This window comes from Natator depressus, chromosome 22, assembly GCF_965152275.1.
Source record: "Natator depressus isolate rNatDep1 chromosome 22, rNatDep2.hap1, whole genome shotgun sequence".
Lineage (NCBI taxonomy): Eukaryota > Metazoa > Chordata > Testudines > Cheloniidae > Natator > Natator depressus.
The window spans coordinates 602,924-622,093 of NC_134255.1; the positions used below are offsets into that span (position 1 = coordinate 602,924).

Genomic DNA, 19,170 nt, shown 5'->3' on the forward strand with positions numbered 1-19,170 from the left:
GTATCAGCTATCCATGCTTCCTTAGTGGACCCCAATTTAATCAACCCAGAGATCCAATTGACGATTCAACCCTTCAAGTCCAACTCTTTCGATTTGCCTACAGCCAAGTTGCCTGTCCAGTACCAGGGCTGGTCAGGAATGTGGACTTTTGTAGTCTATGATGATTATCCCATCCCCATGCTGTTGGGGGAAGACTTGGCCAATCATGTGAAGCAGGCCAAGAGGGTGGGAATGGTCACCCGCAGCCAGGCTAAACAAGCCATGAGGCCTAGCTCTGTTCCGGAAACTTCTATCAGGACCTGGTCAGAGGTGATGGACCCGGACCCCAGGACAATGTCTGCAACAGCAGTAGTGGATTCAGTCCCAGAGACCCAGATGGAACCAGTCCCAAAACCGGAACCAGTGGAACAACCAGTACCAGACCCATTGCCAGCACTGAATCCAGTACTTGCAACACCAAAACCAGAGGGCCCCACCGAACCTGAACTGGCAGCAGCCCATAACCCTACACGAGAGGCTCAGCCGGAGCCTGAACCCCAACATAGTGTCCCAGCAGAGAGCGGTTCACAGTCAACGGAAACAGCCCCATCCCCTACATCGCTTCCAGAGGGACCAAGCATAGGTCCACAATCCAATGAGGAACTGATGTCTCCAGCATCAAGGGAACAGTTCCAGACCGAACAGGAAGCAGATGAAAGCCTCCAGAGAGCTTGGACAGCGGCACGGAACAACCCACCGCCTCTCAGCTCTTCTAATCGATCCAAGTTTGTTGTAGAAAAAGGACTTTTATACAAGGAAACTCTTTCTGGTGGACACCAGGAAGACTGGCATCCTCAGAGACAGTTGGTAGTTCCAACTAAATACCGGGCTTACCCCACAATCATCCTTGAGCTTAGCCCACAATCATCCTAGTGGCCATGCTGGGGTGAACAGGACCAAAGACCGTTTGGGAGGGTCATTCCACTGGGAGGGAATGGACAAGGATGTTTCTACCTATGTCCGGTCTTGTGAAGTATGCCAAAAAGGGGGAAAACCCCAAGACAAGGTCAAAGCCCCTCTCCAGCCACTCCTCATCATTGAAGTTCCATTTCAGCGAGTAGCTGTGGATATTCTGGGTCCTTTTCTAAAAAAGACACCCAGAGGAAAGCAGGACATACTGACTTTCATGGATTTTGCCACCCGATGGCCGGAAGCAGTAGCTCTAAGCAACACCAGGGCTAAAAGTGTGTGCCAAGCACTAGCAGACATTTTTGCCAGGGTAGGTTGGCCATCCAACATCCTCACAGATGCAGGGACTAATTTCCTGGCAAGAACTATGGAAAACCTCTGGGAAGCTCATGGGGTAAATCACTTGGTTGCCACTCCTTACCACAATCAAACAAATGGCATGGTGGAGAAGTTTAATGGAACTTTGGGGGCCATGATACGTAAATGAGCACTCCAATGATTGGGACCTAGTGTTGCAGCAGTTCCTCTTTGCCTACAGAGCTGTACAACATCCCAGTTTAGGGTTTTCACCATTTGAACTTGTATATGGCCGTGAGGTTAAGGGGCCATTGGTGAAGCAGCAATGGGAGGGATTTACACCTTCTCCAGGAACTAACATCCTGGACTTTGTAACCAACCTACAAAACACCCTCCGAACCTCTTGAGCCCTTGCTAAAGAAAGCTTACAGGATATTCAAAAAGAGCAAAAAGCCTGGTATGATAAACATGCCAGAGAGCACTCCTTCAAAGTAGGGGACCAGGTCATGGTCTTAAAGGCGCTCCAGGCCCATAAAATGGAAGCATCATGGGAAGGGCCATTCACGGTCCAGGAGCGCCAGGGAGCTGTTAATTATCTCATAGCATTCCCCACCTCCAACCGAAAGCCTAAGGTGTACCATATTAATTCTCTAAAGCCCTTTTATTCCAGAGAATTAAAGGTTTGTCAGTTTACAGCCCAGGGAGGAGACGACGCTGAGTGGCCTGAAGGTGTCTACTACGAAGGGAAAAGTGCTGATGGCGTGGAAGAGGTGAACCTCTCCATGACCCTTGGGCGTATGCAGCGACAGCAGATCAAGGAGCTGTGCACTAGCTATGCGCCGAAGTTCTCAGCCACCCCACGACTGACTGAACGGGCATACCACTCCATTGACACAGGTAATGCTCACCCAATTAAAGTCCAACCTTACTGGGTGTCTCCTCAAGCTAAAACTGCTATAGGACGGGAGATCCAGGATATGTTACAGATGGGTGTAATCCGCCCCTCTGGAAGTGCATGGGCATCTCCAGTGGTTCTAGTTCCCAAACCATATAGGGAGATACGTTTTTGCGTGGACTACCATAAGCTAAATGCTGTAACTTGCCCAGACAACTATCCCATGCCACGCACAGATGAACTATTAGAGAAACTGGGATGGGCCCAGTTCATTTCTACCTTGGACTTAACCAAGGGGTACTGGCAGGTACCGCTAGATGAATCCACCAAGGAAAGGTCAGCCTTCACCACACATGTCGGGCTGTGTGAATTTAATGTACTCCCTTTCGGGCTGCGAAATACACCCGCCACCTTCCAAAGACTTGTAGATGGTCTCCTAGCGGGATTAGGAGAATATGCAGTCGCCTACCTTGACGATGTGGTCATATTTTCAGATTCCTGGGCAGAACACCTGGAACATCTACAAAAAGTCTTTGAGCGCATAAGGGAGGCAGGACTAACTGTTAAGGCTAAGAAGTGTCAAATAGGGCTAAACAGAGTGACTTACCTTGGACACCAGGTGGGTCAAGGAACTATCAGCCCCCTACAGGCCAAAGTGGATGCTATCCAAAAGTGGCCTGTCCCAAAGTCAAAGAAACAGGTTCAATCCTTCTTAGGCTTGGCCGGTTATTACAGACGATTTGTACCGCAATACAGCCAAATCGCCACCCCACTGACAGACCTAACCAAACAGAAACAGCCAAATGCCGTTCAGTGGACCGAAGAGTGTCAGAAGGCCTTTAATCAGCTTAAAGCGACACTCATGTCTGACCCTGTACTAAGGGCCCCAGACTTTGACAAACCGTTCCTAGTAACCACAGATGCGTCCGAGCGTGGTGTGGGAGCAGTTTTAACGCAGAAAGGACCTGATCAAGAATTCCACCCTGTAGTGTTTCTCAGCAAAAAACTGTCTGAGAGGGAAAGCAACTGGTCAGTCAGTGAAAAAGAATGTTACGCCATTGTCTATGCCCTGGAAAAGCTACGCCCATATGTTTGGGGACGGTGTTTCCACCTGCAAACCAACCATGCTGCGCTACAGTGGCTTCATACCGCCATGGGAAATAACAAAAAACTTATTCGGTGGAGTTTAGCTCTCCAAGATTTTGATTTCGACATCCAACACATCTCAGGAGCTTCTAACAAAGTGGCTGATGCACTCTCCCGTGAAAGTTTCCCAGAATCAACTGGTTAAAATCGTCCTTGAGATGTGGAAAATATTGTTAGTCTTTATGTACTTGGTAGTATATTTAGAGGTGCATGTGTCTTATTAACTCTGTTTTTCCTAGAGCTCCAGGAAGAAATCCCAGCCAGCGTTTCACCCTAGCTGAGATTTGGGGGGCGTGTCAGAAATATAAAGGGAAGGGTAAACCCCTTCAAAATACCTCCTGGCCAGAGGACAAATCCTCTCACCTCTAAAGGGTTAAGAAGCTAAAGGTAACCTCGCTGGCACCTGACCAAACTGACCAATGAGGAGACAAGATACTTTCAAAAGCTGGGAGGGGGGAGAAAAACAAAGGGTCTGGGTCTGTCTGTGTGATGCTTTTGCCGGAGACAGAATCATAGAATCATAGAATATCAGGGTTGGAAGGGACCTCAGGAGGTCATCTAGTCCAACCCCCTGCTCAAAGCAAGACCAATCCCCAATTAAATCATCCCAGCCAGGGCTTTGTCAAGCCTGACCTTAAAAACTTCTAAGGAAGGAGATTCTACCACCTCCCTAGGTAACACATTCCAGTGTTTCACCACCCTCCTAGTGAAAAAGTTTTTCCTAGTATCCAACCTAAACCTCCCCCACTGCAACTTGAGACCATTACTCCTTGTCCTGTCCTCTTCTACCACTGAGCATAGTCTAGAACCATCCTCTCTGGAACCACCTCTCAGGTAGTTGAAAGTAGCTATCAAATCCCCCCTCATTCTTCTCTTCTGCAGACTAAACAATCCCAGTTCCCTCAGCCTCTCCTCATAAGTCATGTGTTCCAGACCCCTAATCATTTTTATTCCCCTCCGCTGGACTCTCCAATTTATCCACATCCTTCTTGTAGTGTGGGGCCCAAAACTGGATACAGTACTCCAGATGAGGCCTCACCAATGTCGAATAGAGGGGAACGATCACGTCCCTCGATCTGCTGAAAAGGCCCCTACTTATACATCCCAAAATGCCATTGGCCTTCTTGGCAACAAGGGCACACTGCTGACTCATATCCAGCTTCTCGTCCACTGTCACCCCTAGGTCCTTTTCTGCAGAACTGCTGCCTAGCCATTCGGTCCCTAGTCTGTAGCGGTGCATTGGGTTCTTCCGTCCTGAGTGCAGGACCCTGCACTTATCCTTATTGAACCTCATCAGATTTCTTTTGGCCGAATCCTCCAATTGTCTAGGTCCCTCTGTATCCTATCCCTGCCCTCCAGCGTATCTACCACTCCTCCTAGTTTAGTATCATCCGCAAATTTGCTGAGGGTGCAATCCACACCATCCTCCAGATCATTTATGAAGATATTGAACAAAACCGGCCCCAGGACCGACCCCTGGGGTACTCCACTTGACACCGGCTGCCAACTAGACATGGAGCCATTGATCACTACTCCCCATGCTGTGATGCCCAGCGCAGCAGTCTGGGAGCTGACCTTGTTCGTGAAGACAGAGGCAAAAAAAGCATTGAGTACATTAGCTTTTTCCACATTCTCTGTCACTAGGTTTCCTCCCTCATTCAGTAAGGGACCCACACTTTCCTTGGCTTTCTTCTTGTTGCCAACATACCTGAAGAAACCCTTCTTGTTACTCTTGACATCTCTTGCTAGCTGCAGTTCCAGGTGCGATTTGGCCCTCCTGATTTCATTCCTACATGCCCGAGCAATATTTTTATACTCTTCCCTGGTCATATGTCCAACCTTCCACTTCTTGTAAGCTTCTTTTTTATGTTTAAGATCCGCTAGGATTTCACCGTTAAGCCAAGCTGGTCGCCTGCCATATTTACTATTCTTTCGACTCATCGGGATGGTTTGTCCCTGTAACCTCAACAGGGATTCCTTGAAATACAGCCAGCTCTCCTGGACTCCTTTCCCCTTCATGTTAGTCCCCCAGGGGATCCTACCCATCCATTCCCTGAGGGAGTCAAAGTCTGCTTTCCTGAAGTCCAGGGTCCGTATCCTGCTGCTTACCTTTCTTCCCTGCATCAGGATCCTGAACTCAACCAACTCATGGTCACTGCCCCCCAGATTCCCATCCACTTTTGCTTCCCCTACTAATTCTTCCCAGTTTGTGAGCAGCAGGTCAAAAAAAGCTCCCCCCCTAGTTGTCTCCTCTAGCACTTGCACCAGGAAATTGTCCCCTACGCTTTCCAAAAACTTCCTGGATTGTCTATGCACCGCTGTATTGCTCTCCCAGCAGATATCAGGAAAATTAAAGTCACCCATGAGAACCAGGGCGTGCAATCTAGTAGCTTCTGCGAGTTGCCGGAAGAAAGCCTCATCCACCTCATCCCCCTGATCCGGTGGTCTATAGCAGACTCCCACCACTACATCACTCTTGTTGCTCACACTTCTAAACTTAATCCAGAGACACTCAGGTTTTTCTGCAGTTTCGTACCGGAGCTCTGAGCATTCATACTGCTCCCTTACATACAGTGCTACTCCCCCACCTTTTCTGCCCTGCCTGTCCTTCCTGAACAGTTTATAACCATCCATGACAGTACTCCAGTCATGTGAGTTATTCCACCAAGTCTCTGTTATTCCAATCACGTCATAATTCCTTGACATCACCAGGACCTCCAGTTCTCCCTGCTTGTTTCCAAGGCTTTGTGCATTCGTATATAAGCACTTGAGAGAACCTGCTGATCGCCCCTCATTCTCAGTATGAGGCAGGAGCCCTCCCCTCACAAACGTTCCTGCCTGTGTTTCCTCCCGGTATCCCGCTTTCCCACTTACCTCAGGGCTTTGGTCTCCTTCCCCCGGTGAACCTAGTTTAAAGCCCTCCTCACTAGGTTAGCCAGCCTGCTCGCAAAGATGTTCTTCCCTCTCTTCATAAGGTGGAGTCCGTCTCTGCCCAGCACTCCTCCTTCATGGAACACCATCCCATGGTCAAAGAATCCAAAGCCTTCTCTCCGACACCACCTGCGTAGCCATTCATTGACTTCCACGATTCGACGGTCCCTACCCAGGCCTTTTCCTTCCACGGGGAGGATGGACGAGAACACCACTTGCGCCTCAAACTCCTTTATCCTTCTTCCCAGAGCCACGTAGTCCGCAGTGATCCGCTCAAGGTCATTCTTGGCAGTATCATTGGTGCCCACGTGGAGAAGCAGGAATGGAGTCTTAGAACTTAGTAAGTAATCTAGCTAGGTATGTGTTAGATTATGATTTCTTTAAATGGCTGAGAAAATAGCTGTGCTGAATAGAATGGATATTCCTGTCTGCATATCTTTTTTGTAACTTAAGGTTCTGCCTAGAGGGATTCTCTGTGTTTTGAATCTAATTACCCTGTAAGGTATTCACCATCCTGATTACAGAGGTGATTCTTTTCTTTTTACTTCTATTAAAAGTCTTCTTGTAAGGAAACTGAATGCTTTTTCATTGTTCTAAGATCCAAGGGTTTGGGTCTGTGGTCACCTATGCAAATTGGTGAGGATTTTTACCAAACCTTCCCCAGAAAGTGGGGTGCAAGGGTTGGGAGGATTTTGGGGGGAAAGACGTGTCCAAACCATGTTTCCCAGTAAACCCAGATAAAGTTTGGTCGTGGCAGTGGAAATCCAAGGGCAAAGGGTAAAATTAATTTGTACCTTGGGGAAGTTTTAACCTAAGCTGGTAAAAGTAAGCTTAGGAGGTTTTCATGCAGGTCCCCACATCTGTACCCTAGAGTTCAGAGTGGGGAAGGAACCTTGACATAAGTGTATTAAAACCTTAGTGTTTTTTTATATTACCCAAAACATTTTATGTGTCAAGGTGAACAAAGAAAGTATTTGCATTTCAATACATCGCATAACTATAGCAGTATGGTTTTTTATTTTTATTTGTTTTTGTATTAGGCTGTTCTGTAGCTGGGACAGAGAGCTTAATTGATTCTTAATCACCTCCAGGTCTACAGTATTTATAATTTCTGCTTTAAAACCAATTTCTCCTAATATGGTGTCTGTTACCTGTGGAAGTTTTCCTGCAGTATCTGGTACACAACAGTGCTAGCAACAAGACAAACAACACAAGACAGAACATAGAACACAAAACACAATTTTTATTGTGACAATAAATTTATGGTATTTTGGATTGCTCTTCAGCTGGTATTAGCTTCTTTTTATTTTGTGAAAGACAAAAAGAACATATTTCTACCCCTTTGGGGGTGGCAGATTATTGCTTTATATATATATATTTACAAATACCCTTGCTGATTTCAGGCAAAACAGAGGAGTTACCCCCATATTTTCCTGTATTTGTTTTATAGGCAGGTTAGGTTTCAATTGCTTCTACCTTTATTAGTTAGGTAATTTGCATTAACACAGGCGCTTTCTCATTTGCTTTTGGATTCAAAGCCATTAGCAGCTAAGAGACTCTGTCTGAAAAGGGACACAATTAACTTTTACCAGAGTTTTGATTACTTTTCACTTTTAACTTCTGCTTTTAAGACATACAAAAATTTGAAAAAGAAAACACAATCTATTGTGGCTCCCTTTGGAGCCCTAATAGGATTTTAATTACGTAGCAAGGTATATTTGCATTTTTTTTTTTACCCGTTCTACAATATACATGGCTTTGTTTTTACATAGCTGTATATAAATTACCTTCCCTTTATACATTTGGGGCAGTTAAGTTTTAATAGAACCCCCTTATATTTTTTTAGCAAATTTCACTAAATTGTCCATAGTTGAATTATTTTAGTTAGATAGGGTTTTTTTTCCTGGATTATTTACAGACATTCCTTTGGAAAAGGGCCCATTTTTCCTTCAGAATGGCTGCAAAGAAACCAAGAATTTTTTTTAACACTTTTACAACATTTAACTGCTTAATTTCCCCCATCTTTGCAGAGTTAACTTTTTACTTTTTTTTCTTAAATTACTTGATTATCTCCCAAAATGACACCTTTATTAACTCAGATTTTACCATTTTAAGTACTATTTTAGGGATTTGAATTTCCCATTCCTGTACTTACTGCTTTTTTTTACTCCTGCTTTACTTTTTAAGGTTTTTAATCTGTTTTTTAATGCTTTTATATGCTGCCTGTCTGCTTGTCTGGGCCCAATTCTTTTTTTGTTTTGTTTTTGCTGCACTGTCCCTTTTCATGGGCACAGGGTTTGTTCCACTACCAATTTAGCAAGGAAGATGGGCTCCTTAATTAGCCCCCACTCCTCCTAGTCCCTTTCCTCTTTATAATCACCCCACGGTGTGCTCTCCTCATAGTTGGGGGTGCTGTACATATGACCTTTTCCCCCTTCACCCTCTGGACTTCTCCTCGGTCTTAATGAGGGGTGCAACAAGGTTTCACCCAAAACTGAGGATCCTCACAACGGGAGAGATCAAAGCCCTTACAAGGGTCACCCGAATCATCCCCCGTGAGGCTCGCCACCTGAACCGAATGCACAGTTAACTGACGTTTTAACTGCTCATTTTCCTTTTTGTGGTGGGCACACTGCCATTGTGGCGTTGCTGAGCATGAATGGTCAAATCTTTGACAAGTCCCTGAAGGACCAGTACTTGCTTAGCCAGTGCTTCCAGGCGGGTGCGTTCCACTTTTTCCACCTGGAAGTCCTGTCTCAAGGCTTGCAACTTGTCCTGGGCATAGGTTTGTGTTGCAGCCTGGTTAGTAATCTGCGGTTTTAATTGCTCCATTTCCACCAGCTGTTGGGTACACACCTCTTCCCTTTTTCCCAACTCCTCTTTCTGTCCTGACAATATTTGATACTACATGGCTGTTGCAGTCCAAATTAGTCCCACAGCTGCCCCTAAGTTCTTACCCTTCTGCTTTTTATACTCGGCATATAGGTTGAACAAATCCTGCCAAGTCTGCACTCTTCTCTGAAGCTCCGCCATGGAACCCCAGGGATTGTATCCCACCTTGGTGAGAGCCCTCTCCAGCCAGGAGAGGTCCTCACCCCCCTGTGAAAGAGGCAGCACGGTTCCATCCCTCTTTGTTGCCTCCCCTGTGGCTTGGGCATCAGGTTCACCTGCCTCCCGTGATGCCAGCTGACCGGGCAGACTGACTACCATGTCCGCACTCCCTAATGCACATACGTCTAGCCTTGAACCCATCGTTGATGCCATCACCCATGACTGCGGGACTCCCGAGTCCACAGCTGTACCCTTCTGGTTTTTGAACATGTTGTTACAATCCCTTAGTACAACTTATAAGATTTTTTTCAATCACTTGAAATTTTACGTTGCCCACGTTGGCACCGAGGCCAGGAGGGAAAGACGCTAAGCCTCCCTCTGTATTATTCGGTCCAATACCACTGAGGGTCCATAGACCAAAACCCTTCCTGGGCAAAGTGAGACACCCTATGTCCTCCTCTTCAACTCAGTCCTACTACGACTGAGGGCATATACACCAAGAATTATATGTGTGGAGCGAGACTCCCTGAGTCCTCCTACTACTACCCCGGACTTCTACAACTGGAAATATACCCACCTGTACCCTACCCCCACCAACCAAGGTGGAGAGAGGAGTGCTAAACCTCTCTCCAGTTCTCAGGCCTACTACGGTTGAGAGTGTGGACACCTTTAATCATAAAATCCTCAACATGTAAAACCAACAGTGCTGGACAGGGCAAACATGAAATACCAAGGGCAAAACAGTTGGTGCACCCCACAGGGCTCCCCCGCTCTGCAATTCTCCACCAAAACTGAGACAGATTTCTGTTACCAGTCTGTCTGAGGTGTCAGGTGATCAGGCTGAGGCCACAGGATCGTTGTGGGGGGGGAGATGATGGAGCACATCAAGCAACTGAGTTTTAAAGCTTTATTGATAAAATAATAAAATAACAGCAGAGTGTGCTGGGGGGGGGGGGTGTTCCCCACGTCACTCAGAGGAAGGAAGAAAGCCCCAAACCCTAACCCACTTTCATACTCACACAGGCCGAAGCTGGCCAGGCCTGGGTGTAACATAAGAAGAAGAGGGGGAAGGGTGGATGGGAGTTCTGTCCTGTGCGCACAAGTCATCCAGGGTTCACTGTGATCTCTGAATTATTCCAGCTCTCAGGAGGGTTTTAAGTCCTGGGGTCCTTTGGGGGTGTTCCATGCCATGACCTCTGTTTCTGGTGCTCTTTGTGCCAGTCCAAACCAGCTTTCTGTGGTCTTCTTCACTTTCCCAAAACACAACAGCTACAGGGACACGAAACTCTGCTCCCCCCTTGTCATTTTGCCTGTGTTTTCCATTTCTGCAGCCCTGGTTTTCTCTACCCTGGCTGTGGCTAGGTGAGAGATAAACTTCTTGTCTAGCGCCGTGACTTTGGACTGGGGCCAGCATCTTATCGTTGGACTGAGCTTGCTAACTGCAGTGTTGCATTAACCTGTTCTCTGCTCTCTTTCTCCTTCCCCCTTTGGCCTCTTGCAGCCTGCAAAAGAATTTTCCACTCCCCACTCACACCTTTGACCCTCCCCAAAATGCTTTGCAATGCTTACAACAGTGTTAGCAACATGCAGTGCTGATCTGCCTTTCCCAGGGGAATCCCTGGGGTTGTGACACAGGCTCTGGGAGGGAGGTGTCATATGGTCACACTGCACCTAATCTCACAGCATCCACTGGACATTTAATGAGTTTTACTTTTTATTAGTGTCATCTGTGATTTATAGATACAAAATCCTTCAGGGATTGTCACAAATCAGTGTAACATTCTCAGCTGTGGGTGTGCATTGGCTGAGCCTGGAACAGGGGTTGGGGTGCAGGAGTGAGGGGTGCAAGTTCTGGGACGGTGTTTGGTGCAGGAGGGGGCTCTGGGCTGCTGCAGGGGATTGGGGTGCAGGAGGGGATTAGGGGTGCAGGCTCTGAGGGGGAATTTGGATGCAAGAGGGGGCTCCAAGCTGGGGCAGAGTGTTGGGGTGTGGGAGGGAATGCAGGGTCTGGGAGGGAGCTCCAGGCTGGGGGTTGGAATAGTTCAGTGGTTTGAGCATTGGCCTGTTAAACCCAGGGTTGTGAGTTCAATCCTTGAAGGGGCCATTTAGGGATCAGGGGCAAAAATTGGGGTTGGACCTGCTTTGAGCAGGGGGTTGGACTAGATGACCTCCTGAGGTCCCTTCCAACCCTGATGTTCTATGATTCTATAGGCTCTGGCTGGGAGGTGTTTACTACAGGCAGCTCCTAGTCAGTGGCTGGCTGCTGGCACATCTGTGCATGCAGCCCCTGGGAGTAAGAGGGGCAGTGGGGACAGTTCTGTGGGTGGGGGAAATACATGGAGCTGCCTCATGCCCCATCCCTTCCCCCAGGGGCCACAGAGATGTGCCAGCAGCCAGCCGCTTCTCAAGTGGCATGGGGCCATGTGAGGCAGACAACCTCTGAGCCCCACTATGTCACTGGACTTTTAGCAGCCCAGAGATCATGATCAACTGGCCGAGGCTCCAGGATAGACCAGTGATCGCAATCGATGAGTTGGTGACCACTGTTGTAAAGAGTAAAATTAAATGGCCACACGATGGTGCCAGAGTCTAAGACATGAAAAGCTCCATGATACCTCAGTCCTCATTGACTCTGAAAAGGGATTTATTTCAAATCCATTTATTTCTGTGGCTGGTAAACTATAAGGACCAAGCGATTTCAGTAGTTGTGACACTGGGGTTGTGGATGCTGTAACCATATTTCAGATTGAATAATGATTTTATATCTAATTCAAGGCAGGAGGGCTGTCCCTAGCTATTTTGGTGTCCTATGCAGCCCCCCCCCCGTGGGGGAGCTGTGTGGAGCCCCACCCCAGACCTCCACAGGAGTGGGGGCTGGCCCCAGACCTCCGTGGGGGATGGGGGGGCTGCCCACTTCCTGCAAAAAGTGGAATGACCCGGCCCCAGCCTGCTCTGCTCCCCTGGTTCCCAGGCTTGGGGGAGGGGGGAACCACTCCCCAGCACTCACTGGCAGCGCGGCTGGGAGCAAGGGGAGCAGAGCAGGCTGGGTCCAGGTCACTCTACTTACCAGTGAGTGCAGGTCTGACCGCTTCTGGAGTCCTCAGGGGAGTGGGGGCAGGGCTGGGGCAGAGCAGGGGTTGAGGCCCTGGGGAAGAGCAGGGGCTGGAGCAGCACACAGCCGTGCAGGGCACCAGGAAATTTGGTGCCAATTTCCTGGTGCCCTACGCAGCTGCGTACTTTGCGTATGGGTAAGGACGGCCCTGCAAGGCAGTTTCCCAAAAGCAATGGTTCTTCCCTAAAATTGGTGAAAATGGGCAGCAGGGGATCTCCTTAATCTGCTTGGGAACCTCTCTGGGTCACATTGTCAGTTCTCCTCTGTTTTCCATCACTTCAAGTGCTTCTGACTCCTTGAGGAGGTTTTCCTTGCAAGGTCTGTGTGTGAATCTTTGTGTGGATGTAAGCAGAGTCAGGATGAGCTCCACCCTGACATCTGGCGATGAGGTGTGGCAAGTTGTGGAAAAGAACTTCAGGGGCTGATCTCATTTGCATAGGCATACCCACCCCGCCTAGAATGAGGCCATAACTGCCCAAATGGTCACTTTGGCTGTTGTGGGATCCCCAGTGTCTCTGTTATTGGGGCGGGAAGAATAAATTGTTATTACCCTGATTATGGGAACTGTGCTTGGAACTGTACTTGGCCTTTAGTTATGATGGAGGGACTCACCATCAACTAAGTAGCACTCGCTAGGCAAGGGACATGGGTTCCAAAACTCTGTGAAGGGAGAGAGGCTTGAGACAGGTATTAGTACCTGGTGGTGTGGGCCCCTTTGTGAGGGCCTGAAACACCAATTGCACCTCTGTCTCTCTCCACTGTGGAATGTCAGAGCTAATTTTGAGTTTATTAAGAGTCTTGCTACAAGTACTGTGCTGAATTCACTTTGGCATTATGGTGCACCAGCACTAAGGCTCCCACTACTATGAGCTGAACTCACTGAGAGCTGTGTCAAGTAGTGGGAGCTGGAAGATCTAGCGTGCAGTGGTGCTGTTCGTGGATAGGCTGGTGGCGTGTTCGTGAGACAGTGAGCTGTGCAGAGTGGAGCCATTTGTGAGACAGTGGAGTGTTTGTAAGATGGCAAGGCGAGCTGTGCAGAGCAGAGTGGAGCTGTTCATGAGACAGCGGAGTGGAGCATTTGTGAGATGGCGAGCTGTGCAGAGCGGAGCTGTATGTGAGATGGCGGAGCAGAGCCCTGTGGGGCAGTCAGCTTCAGGACACGTAAGGTGCCCCTTACCTCTTCCCCCCCCCCACAGGCACATTTTAGCCAGACTGGGGAGTAACACTATGCAGATGAACTTTTGAACTCTGGGGCTGGACTTTTTGGACTTTGGGTGATTTGTGGATTGCTGGACTCAAGAACCTGAGGGAAAGGATGTGGCCCACTTTGCTGGGGTGGGTCTTTGCTCATGGTTTGGTTAATGAACACTAGTTGTGGTGTTTCCCCAATTTAATGCTGATGTCATTTACCTCATGTTATTAAAGATTCTCTGTTACACCGACACTCTGTGCTTGCGAGAGGAGAAGTACCCAGGGTACTTCTTTGAGGCGCCCAGGGGGTGTGTAAGATTTTCCCAGGTCACTGGGTGGGGGCTCGAGCCAGTTTTGCATTTGCTTTGATGAGAGGGAACCCCTGTGTACTGAACTTTGCCCTTGCTGCTATCAACTTGGCCTGGCAGAAGGGTTACATGTAGAAAGGAAAGGGCTGTCCTGAGCTGCAGGAGCGAAATGGTTTGTTGAGAGAGATGGGGGAAGAATAAAATAGTCCCAGAATCAGGGAGGCAGAGGGGCCTGGCCCCCAACTTTTAAAGATGGGGGGACTATGTCCTCCAACTCTCTACCGGCCCTAAGGGCAAGGGATTGTGAGAGAGGGTGGAGAGGAGCAAGCAGGGGACAGGTTCTTGAGGAGATGGGACAGTGCAGGGTTGGGATCTTGGGGGAAGGGTGGAGGCTCAGGGTGGCGTGGTGGGGCAGAGCCTCAGGGGCAGCATGAGGGGAGGGGCCATAGGTTGGGTGCCTGTGGCCCACAACCTTTTAGGGGGCTTCCATCGCTCCTGCCCACAAGGATGAGAAAAGATTAGCAGGCTATTGTTTTAACTACTTGGCCACTTTGTCTGGTGGGCTTGTTGTTACTTAACTGTTTCTAAGGTCTCTGTTGTCTGTAACCTTTTCCCTAGTTCATTGGCTGACTGAGGATGGTGTGGGGATGGTTTGGCTTTTGAAAAAAACTTTCTCTGTGGTATTATAAAGGAAAAAGTGACAGGTAGAAAAACCCCACATCATTCTTGGTGCAGGGAGCCAGGTTTCCTGTTCAAATTCTGTATTTCACAAATGTCTAGGTCTGGAAATGTCCAACAAGGGCAATTCTAATGGGAAGATGGATGCAGGGCATTTAACCTACACAGACATCCTATGGAGGTGGGGTGGGAATTAAGAATATTTTGAGGATCTTTGGGGAAAAGAGACTTTACTGACAAGGTTTGTCTCTGTTCCTGTTTCACCTTGTGGTGTTGTGTCAAGGAATCACTATTTATATTTATATTATATTAATTAAACCCTAAACGTTATTTAAATCAATCATAAACATTAGTCACTTGAATTTCCCCTCTGCTAGCAAGAATGAACTGAATTTTATGACTTTCTGAGAAGGGCAGAGATATTAAATTGGGGGATTTCAATTGCTGCATTTGTGAGTGGATGTTTTACACTCATATCTCAGTGCATGGACTGAAATACTAAGGCAATGTCTGTACTACAGAATTATGTCTAACTTACACAGTTATTACATTGCTTGAGTGTGTGCACACTTGGGTCCTCGTGTCAGCAATGCACATCCTTACTCATCTGCCACAAGATCCAGCTAGGTAGGGGTTGTACTGGGCTCTGTGGGTGGAGGGCTCAGTGGGGAGAAGGGACAGATGAGGGGATTTTGTCTCTGACTTAAAAGGGCTTTCTCAGTGGGAAGCTGTAGGTCACATGCTGGGGGTGACAGTGGGGTTTGAGCTGGGGCAGCAGCAACAGCAGGGGAGCAATGTTGGGGGGGGTTCACTTGATAAAAATAAAACTGCCAAGCCTCTCCCTCTTCTGGAGCAAAAGCCTCTCATTTATTTCCTCAACTCCCCTCCATGAAAATCTCCACCCCTCCCCTGGCGCTGAAGGACCCGCTCACTCCCATGGAGCTTTTTTAATTGTTCTAACTCTTTCTTGGCCTTGTCCAAACAGTTTTCCCAGACAAATTATCAAGGACATTTCAAATGAGAAAAACAAACGAAACCAAATGCAAACCCCAGAAACCCCCACCACACACAGTTTGGGTCTGAATTTTTCTACTGAAATTTGGAGACAATAAAACTCAACCCTCTGTTGGCCAGAAACCGAAGCTAGATCTTCCACATTGTATCTGTGACTTCTTCTATGGAACCGCCAGTGCTGTAACACCTCTTATGAGACATTTCCTTCTACACAATACTGCTGCTATTCCTATTATTGACTCCAGGAAACATTTTTCTTAGCCTGGTTCCGTGTGTCACTGGTTTCACTAGCAAAGGTCAGTCCCTGGCCCTATGTTCCAGACATCCTCATTCACATCAAGCGTCAAGTTAAGAATCATTTCCCATTCCCACTCTGCAGGAGGGGAAACTTTGAAAAGCACTTTCTGTGCTACTGCACATGGCTAAGCAAAGAGAACAAACCCCAAATCCCCCCTGTGATACACTGGAGGGTAGGGATAGGATACAGAGGGATCTAGACAAATTAGAGGATTGGGCCAAAAGAAATCTGATGAGGTTCAACAAGGACAAGTGCAGAGTCCTGCACTTAGGATGGAAGAATCCTATGCACTGCTACAGACTAGGGACCGAATGGCTCGGCAGCAGTTCTGCAGAAAAGGACCTAGGGGTGACAGTGGACAAGAAGTTGGATATGAGTCAACAGTGTGCCCTTGTTGCCAAGAAGGCCAATGGCATTTTGGGATGTATAAGTAGGGGCTTTGCCAGCAGATCGAGGGACGTGATCATTCCCCTCTGTTTGACATTGATGAGGCCTCATCTGGAGTACTGTGTCCAGTTTTGGGCCCCACACTACAAGAAGGATGTGAAAAAATTGGAAAGCATCCAGCAGAGGGCAGTAAAAATTATTAGGGGACTGGAACACATGACTTATGAGGAGAGGCTGAGGGAACTGGGATTGTTTAGTCTGCAGAAGAGAAGAATGAGGGGGGATTTGATAGCTGCTTTCAACTACCTGAAAGGGGGTTCCAAAGAGGATGGATCTAGACTGTTCTCAGTGGTAGCTGATGACAGAACAAGGAGTAATGGTCTCAAGTTGCAGTGGGGGAGGTTTAGGCTGGATATTAAGAAAAACTTTTTCACTAGGAGGGTGGTGAAGCATTGGAACGCGTTACCTAGGGAGGTGGTGGAATCTCCTTCCTTTGAGGTTTTTAAGGTCACGCTTGACAAAGCTCTGGCTGGGATAATTTAGTTGGGGATTAGTCCTGCTTTGAGCAGGGGGTTGGACTAGATGACCTCCTGAGGTCCCTTCCAACCCTGATAGTCTACGATTGTGTGCTTTGGGAGCCAGGTTTGCTGTTTGAATTCTGTATTTCAGATTATGTCAAGCCTGGACATTGTGATTATTCACCAGTTTCTCTGGGATTGGGGCATTATTGTGCTCCCAGCTGTGATGGCTGAGTGGTTAAGGCATTGGAGTTGAAAGCCCATAGGGTTTCTCTGCGCAGGTTCAAATCCTGCTCACAGCGTGGTCTGTGTTTTAGCCAGTTTCTAACCTGGGCAATACTGCTATACAACCCCCTGAGACACTCTCAATTCACTTCCCACCCCAAGTAAATCCTGTTCTGCTCCTTTCGTAGAGATGCCTGGGACACTACCTCACACTGTGTCCCTGAGGTGTCAGGCAAACTCTCAGCACCTGAAGCCTCTGCCACTCACCTAACGCCCCCTGCCCCATAGATCAGCCATAGCCCTGGTTGCTGCTCCTCTCTCTAGAGTGTGAAAGGAGCTGAGTCAGTGCAGCCAGAGGTGCTGACTCCATGGGTGCTATGGGGCCAATGGAAAACAAAAGTGCTCAGCACCCACTGGCAGCCAGCTCCCCACACACCCCAGCACCTCCCACCTGCTAGCCGGCCTTGCCAAAATGCCTTCAGCCCCTTCCCCTTCAGCACATCCCCCCTGCCAGTGATCAGCTGTTCAGTGGTGTGCGGGAGGTGCTGTTGGGGGAGGGAGAGGAGCAGGGACAGGAAGAAGTGGGGGAGGGAGAGGAATGTGGCAGAAAGGGAAGAGATGGATCAGGGTGGGGGCAGATCCTGAGGTGGAGCAGGGGTTGAGCACCCCCCAGGAACTCTCAAAGTCAGTGCCTCTGAGTACAGAAGCCTTCCCTGGGACTCCAAGCCTCAGGGTTTGGGAGAGAGAGATTATCTGAGACATCCGAGTGTTGGAAACCCTGCAGCCACCCCCTAAATCAGGGGCCTGTTCCAGCTCTGAGTCTGAGCTACCGGGATCCCTGCCACAGAGCAGGGTGTCACAAGTCTCAGCCTCTCTTTCCCTCACATGGCTCTGGACACCACCAGGAATCATTTGGCTCCTGGCACACAAGGCAATTTAACTGGACAGCGGCTCAAACCGTGGACCCTCAGATTAAGAGCCTGATGCTTACTGACTGAGCTAGCCGGGCTTGCTGAAAGCATCTTCCCCTTCCACCACAAGAGCGAGCAAGCAGACAGGCAAAAGAGAGGGAAAAAAAGTCCCAGGAATCCCTCCTCTTTTTCTGCACAGCCACTGCCTAGCAGCAGGATTCCTCCTCCTCCTCCTCCCTCCTGCACCTCGGGGCCACTAAATCTCCACACCTAGATAGCCAACCCATCCGCTGCACCCCAATCCCCCATGCTTAAGTCTCCCTGCCAAAGGCCTGCACCTGGCTCCATAGAATTAAGTCTCACATCTCACTGGGAACTCTACTTCTTGTGCCCAAAGAGGAAAGGCGAGTGAACAGGGAAGAGCCCAGTCCTGAATCCCCATCCTGCGATGGGGCACAGGAAATGTGGCGTACAGAAGACCCACTCCCCAGTGCTGCTTTTGGGGGCCCAAATCCTTCTGATTGAGGTACAGCCCATGGATGGTGTGAGGCCAGTAATGGCCCCCAGCACGCTGGGACCGGGTCTTCTTGGAGTCGGGTTGCTTGGGAATGCAGCCCAAAGCTGGTGGTAAACTCAATCTAAGGCTAAATATTGGCACGAGACCGATAGTCAACAAGTACAATAAGGGAAAGTTGAAAAGAACTTTGAAGAGAGAGTTCAAGAGGCAGTGAAACCATTAAGAGCTAAATGGGTGGGGTCCACACAGTCTGCCCAGAGGATCAACCCGGTGGGTTCGGTTGGCCGGGCCTGGGACGATGGATCACCCTCGCCCCCCTGCTGGGGTTGTTGGGAGGGGACCACCACTCGGACGGCCCTGGTCCCCATCAGGCACATTCCCTCTGAGGTGGTGTGCTGCGACCAGCTTATGATGGGTTCAGTCACAGAGACCCCCTTCGGACTGTCACCTGATGTGCTGAATTTACCTCTGAGCCCATTTTCTCTGCCAGCTCGGGACTCCAGAATCCTGCCTTGTTGAGCCAGACATGCTAGCCTGCTGCAACATAGACTCAGGTCTGGTCCACACCCCCAAAGCTGCAGACTTTAACCAAAAACTGCTCAGCAGGTCACCTATCTCCAGCACCCAGACACCCAGCTCCCAATGGGATCCAAACCCCAAATAAATCTGTTTTACTCTGTACAAAGCTTATACAGGGTAAACTCATAAATTGTCCACCCTCTATAATACTGATAAAGAGATAT

General features: G+C 48.7%; 1 non-coding gene across 1 annotated transcript; it reads left to right on the forward strand.

Annotated features, from left to right (window-relative positions):
- Positions 1 to 16,994: 16,994 nt before the first annotated feature.
- On the forward strand, positions 16,995 to 17,076 carry TRNAS-UGA (transfer RNA serine (anticodon UGA)). The gene has a single exon. It is a non-coding gene; the product is annotated as a tRNA-Ser (tRNA).
- Positions 17,077 to 19,170: the final 2,094 nt, after the last annotated feature.